The sequence below is a fragment of the Gigantopelta aegis genome, chromosome 3, assembly GCF_016097555.1.
Source record: "Gigantopelta aegis isolate Gae_Host chromosome 3, Gae_host_genome, whole genome shotgun sequence".
NCBI lineage: Eukaryota > Metazoa > Mollusca > Gastropoda > Neomphalida > Peltospiridae > Gigantopelta > Gigantopelta aegis.
This window is the reverse complement of record NC_054701.1, coordinates 72,726,633-72,732,958: the sequence shown is the minus strand read 5'-3', so window position 1 is coordinate 72,732,958 and position 6,326 is coordinate 72,726,633.

Sequence of the window (6,326 nt, the reverse complement as noted above, 5' to 3'; positions counted from 1 at the left end):
ATTATATAATATAACGATAACAATATATTATATAAATAACGATAACAATATATTATATAATATAACGATAACAATATATTGCTACATGCTACAATACAAATATAATACAATATAAAGCTATAATACAAATATAATATACATGTTATAATACAAATACCATACCATACCAATATATATATATATATATATATATATATATATATATATATATATATATATAGAGACACACACACACACACACATACATACTCATATACATGTTATTAGTATGTGTTACAAAAACTAACAAATGTGGTTCTAGTTCAATCAACTGGTAGAAAGATGCCAAGAAGCCGTGCTAATGCGCCCTTTTAATTGGTTAATCGTTCTCGTCGTTTAGGAGGTAGACGACCATTGCTGCCTATTGATTATGTCATGCTGTAAGCAAAGGTATTACGTGACCGTATGCATTTCTTCTAATGACGTAATATATATATATATATATATATATATATATATATATATATATATATATATATATATATATATATATATATATATTATCAGCTGAAACCAAGGAATGACGCCACAGTACACAAATAAATGTACAGTGAATTTTGTAATTATACTAAAATTATTAAACTGATTGAACTAAAAAATATTTCTGACATCCAAGGATTGATTTTCCTGTGACGAGTGTCAGACGCTATTATTCTCATTAACGGATTGTAATTACATAGAAAATAGTACATGAGTGGAGTTAGATACCATTTATCTTGAGTTGTATTAACATATCTAACGGATTGTAATTACATAGAAAATAGTACATGAGTGGAGTTAGATACCATTTATCTTGAGTTGTATTAACATATCTAACGGATTGTAATTACATAGAAAATAGTACATGAGTGGAGTTAGATACCATTTATCTTGAGTTGTATTAACATATCTAACGGATTGTAATTACATAGAAAATAGTACATGAGTGGAGTTAGATACCATTTATCTTGAGTTGTATTAACATATCTAACGAGCGAAAGCGAGTTGGAGATGTTTTTAAACGAGTTGTAACATCACTGATATCTAACGGATACGAATGTAGTATTTTATTTCTTACATATCGATGGTGTGTCATTGTTGACGTCATCGCTCTTGAGCAGACAGTCGTATGTCTCTAAAATGTTATCGCACCTATAAGAATAAGAATAAGAATAATTTATTTGCATAACACCCGCATATGGGCAGAGCAAAAACAACATAATATACATTTATCTACAGTATTAGTAACATAAAATATATATTAATTACATGAACAAACATCTGCAACATCTGCATTGTCACATACACATGTAATGTAAGCCTTATAAACCTAATACTAAAGTACTAATCAAAATTATACCCAGGTGATTTTCCAGTCCTATATATTAGTTATAATACAAATATAATATACATGGAATAAAAACCATAAAAATGTGTCAGTATTATCATGACCTGTTATGGTATTCAAACAACCGGTCCAAAAAACGACAATAAATGACCTGTTATAGATAGAAATGTGAGATGTATTTACAATTTTACTGCACAACTTATGTCATTTGAAACAGACTATAACACCCAGGTTGATATTGATTACACCTGACAGGTGAAATCAATCTGTTTCAAATGACATAAGTTTTGCAGTAAAATTGTAAATACATCTCATATTTCTATCTATAACAGGTCATTTATTGTCGTTTTTTTGACCGGTTGTTTGAACTCCATAACATGTCATGATAACACTGACACATTTTCATGGTTTTTATTCCAGGGATTTTCATAAGTAATGTATAAGACTGGAAAATCACCTGGGTATAATTTTGATTAGTACTTTAGTGATGGTAATATATTAAGGCCGAACAAGCGAAGATTTTCGGAAACTAAATCGGAAATCAGAGATTACACGTTTAGCACGTGCATAACACTTATTACCATCCATCCACTGATGAGGATTTCTTGACCGAATCGTTCAGGTTAGGTCCGAAAGATGCTATCAGTTTGGGTTATTACTTTTGAAAACTTATTTTTCATTTTAACCAATATTTAATAATAATAATAATGATAATAATAATAATAATAATAATGAAAACCATCAATTCGCCCTTACGGTGTTCGTGAATTATTTTTCACGAAACCACATCCTCCATTGGTTTATACAGATGTGAAATGCAAGCAATTTGAAATTACTTTCAACTCATATGCTTTCACGCAACTTAAAGCATCTCTTTACAAAATTTTCTTACATACCCGTTGGTGAGAACACCATGCGTTATTTTTAATAACACAACATAGTTGTTTACACACGTACGTGTGTTAAAGGAAGGGACAATCAAGGCATTTGACCTGGTATGCATATTCAACGATATATAATGCACATTATTGCTTAATATCAACAAGTATAATCGTATAGTTAATTAATAAAACGGTTAAATGTGACGGCTATTATATATAACGGGCGCAGCCATTTTGGATCATCCCAGTGAATACGCCCTCTGGCGAGCTGGTGGTTATGCAATACCTAACGTGTCACGTCAGGAATTAGTCTTCGAACTGAAGAAACAAAACATACCTGATTTTTGCGGATGCATCGCAATATTCTGTAATAATAGTTATCCCAGTAAGCCAGCAACAATTATATATTATTAATACAAAATAAACCACCATTGTCAGTGTTGAAATAACTGTATTATGGTTTGTACGTAAATTAACCCACGTACTGAAATAATAATTGGAGTGTTTTCTTAGTTAATTGGTCTTTTCTTTCCGTGGCCTGTACCTGTGGTTCCTGATTGGCAGGTGTATATTTATAAGTAGTACTAAACCAAATAACTTCCGTCTGGGTCAAAGTTCGAGATGCACCCAACTTGTGATAGAGAAGTGAACACCACAAGTCCTGTGTTTGGTTATAAATGTGAGTGTGTTGGTTGTAAAAAATAATAGTTTCATTTGGGTAAACAAATATGCAATTTTGTTTCACCTAGTATCAATGTGTCAAGTAGCCTTGTGCTTGAAACATGTTTGGGGTACCTGTTAAAAAAAGTACTCGAATTTTGTGCGGAACTAGGGTAGTCATAGACGCTACCCGTTATCTCAGAAACAGCAGCTTGACCCCCAATTTTTTCTGATTCACTTTAAGTGTGAGGGGTGGTAGTATTTATATCCGTGGCGGTTTATGTCAATTGATACGCTGCATGGAGGCGTTTTGGCCACATGTTACTATTGTCGTCTATGGGATTTGATTTGGTAGTATACACCCTAGACGGTCCCCAGACACTGTCTTGACACACTAAAAATACGTGCCTCTTTTATTAAGATCACAGGGTATTGTGTGTTAACCGCACGGACACCCCTCAAATCGTAATCGATCAGCCGTCCTGCTTTATTACTGCAAGTAATTCTGTAAAACCCTTGATTAAGTAGACTTTCCCATATAAAATCACAAAACTGACCAATTACGTTGTCCCAAAGAAAAGAAAATTATCACTTATCGTGAGTGGTCGTTTTTGCTCGAACGTAGCATACCAATAGGCCTAATAATATGCATTTTTTCTTTGGTTTTTAAAAAAAGAAAAATACTATAACTCCATTTCGTTCAATTGATGCAAATTGAAATATATTTAGTTAAATAGTTTATTATACTATCAAGTCATTTATGTTGTTTTACAAGTCAGGTTGATGAAAGCGTAGCGTCTTGTCGTAAATTAGAGCGTTTGTTTACACTGTGCATAGAGCAGATGGACGGAGCTGATGTTACCTCACCCCAAGCTATACCACCGGACGTCACAAAAACGAAACAAAATGGCTGCCCAAAGTTAGCAGGAATAATCATGGTTTTTTATTAACTCTAAAATTACGCGTTTTTCATTTGTTAAAGTGTCATTGTGTTGGTGGTCCGGGTATGCATCTTTCCAAGACATAAATCTCTTGTTTGAGTTTACTCTACCTTTAACAACTTCAAGACATACGACTGACTGCTTCTTGGAGATGACCAGGTCACCAATGCCATACGTCCAATAAAAACCCGGCACGGTGGAAATCGATTACCTGACAATCATGTGTTTGACGCGTAATTGAGCTACAAGTGCAACGGCTGTAAATAACGTTTAATCGAAAAAGATGTTAAAATTTGGTTAAAACCTGGTTTTTGAAGATATGTAAGAAATAGAATAATACATTCATGTCCGTTACATACCACCATTTATCTAGCAACTCGTTTGAAAACGTTGTTTTATACGTGTGATAACGCATTACAGACACATGACTGGCTGCCCCTGGGCGATGACCAGGTCGCACCAGCTATTCTGTCCAATACAACAGGCGCAATTGAAATCGATGACGTAGGCCTATTTATAAGTTAACCTAAACTGATTACTTGTGTCGTATAAGTCAACTGCCGTGCGAGTGTCATAAATACGTTTTAGTTGGACAAGATGTTTAAATTTATTTTAAAACCGATTTTAAGAAAATACATTTGTGTCCGTGAGATACCATTTGTTTTACGACTCGCTCGTTAGATACGTTTTTAAACAACTCGTAAGATAAATAATATCCAATAGTTCGGGGATCGAATACTTGTATCGTTGTGCATATACAATTTTTTTTTTCAAAATAGGTGCACATCCATCACCTATATACTTCCTGCATCCGCGCCTAGTAATGTTCATGTTACTTTCGGACAGGAAGGAAATGTATTATTTAACGACGCATTCAACACATTTTATTTACGGTTATATGGCGTCAGACATGGTTTAGGACGACACAAATATATAGATAGAGAGGAAACCCGCTGTTGCCACATTATGGGCTACTCTTTTTCGATTAGCAGCAAGGAATCTTTTATATGCACCATCCCATAGACAGGATAGTACATTCCACGGCCTTTGTTACACCAATCGTGGAGCACTGGCTGGAACGAGAAATAGCCCAATGAGGCCACCGACGGGAATCGATCCTAAACCGACCGCACATCAAGCGACAACTTTACTACTGGGCTACACGGTTGAATGCGCTATTGGAGACCGATTAATGCCGAGATTACCCGAACAAATACAAGTCTTTGACATTCTATTTTAAGCTTTAACGCGCAGAAGCAGATTTGCTGACAAAATGACGGGTAGGTGTTTTCAATATTTATTTTAATCCATGATATTATTTATTCTGACATGTCGGCATTGTTTTTAGTAGTTTAGGTTTGAAAATAACCTTTGTTTGTTAGGCCAAGACTGAGCTTCGTTTATCATAGGTGTTTCATTACACCATGACATGACAAGACACAGTAGCTCGTTGTCCTCTAGCACTGCTGTTTACATCATAATTTGTTTAAACAGTTCACTGTTTTTTTCCTTTCGGCTATTCGTCATAATAAGGGATGTCAAAAAAGACAAATTACTGTATTTGGTTTGGAGGAACATGGCTAGCATTTATCAATTTAATTTTTCTATAAATGTATATAGGCTATTTGAAATTGGTGCATCTATGCCTGGCAGTGGGCGGTACGTAACCAAGTGGTGCGCGATCGGTCCGAGATCGATCCCCGTCGGTGGTCCACTGGGCTATTTCTCGTTCCAGCTGGTAGATTTGTAACTGTCCAAGACAAAGCAAGAAAGAAATGTTTTATTTAACGACGCACTCAACACATTTTATTTACGGTTATATGGCGTCAGACATATGGTTAAAGACCACACAGATTTTGAGAGGAAACCCGCTGTTGCCACTACATGGGCTACTCTTTCCGATTAGCAGCAAGGGATCTTTTATTTGCGCTTCCCACAGGCAGGATAGCACAAACCATGGCCTTTGTTGAACCAGTTATGGATCACTGGTCGGTGCAAGTGGTTTATACCTACCCATTGAGCCTTGCGGAGCACTCACTCAGGATTTGGAGTCGGTATCTGGATTAAAAATCCCATGCCTCGACTGGGATCCGAACCCAGTACCTACCAGCCTATAGACCAATGGCCTAACCACGACGTCACCGAGGCCGGTCTCTTATCAAAAAATGTACGCGCTACGACCTCAAAATACCTGAAATAAAATATTACAAACCCATCACAAATAGCTCCAGAATGCACCTCTGAGCATCTGCATTTAAAACATATCCGGGGTAGCATGCCCCCGAACCCTCTAGACCTTTCGCGCCCTTCGGTCGCTGGATTCGGGTGCCTTCGGCACCCATGATATAAATTTAACCACGACGCCACCGAGGCCTACAATAACATCAACGAGAACGTAACTGCCAAGAACGAGCGTCAGTTCCCCATTCAGGACCGTGCCCCTCTGAAAATCTCCACTTTTTTTTTACTCCAGAAAAT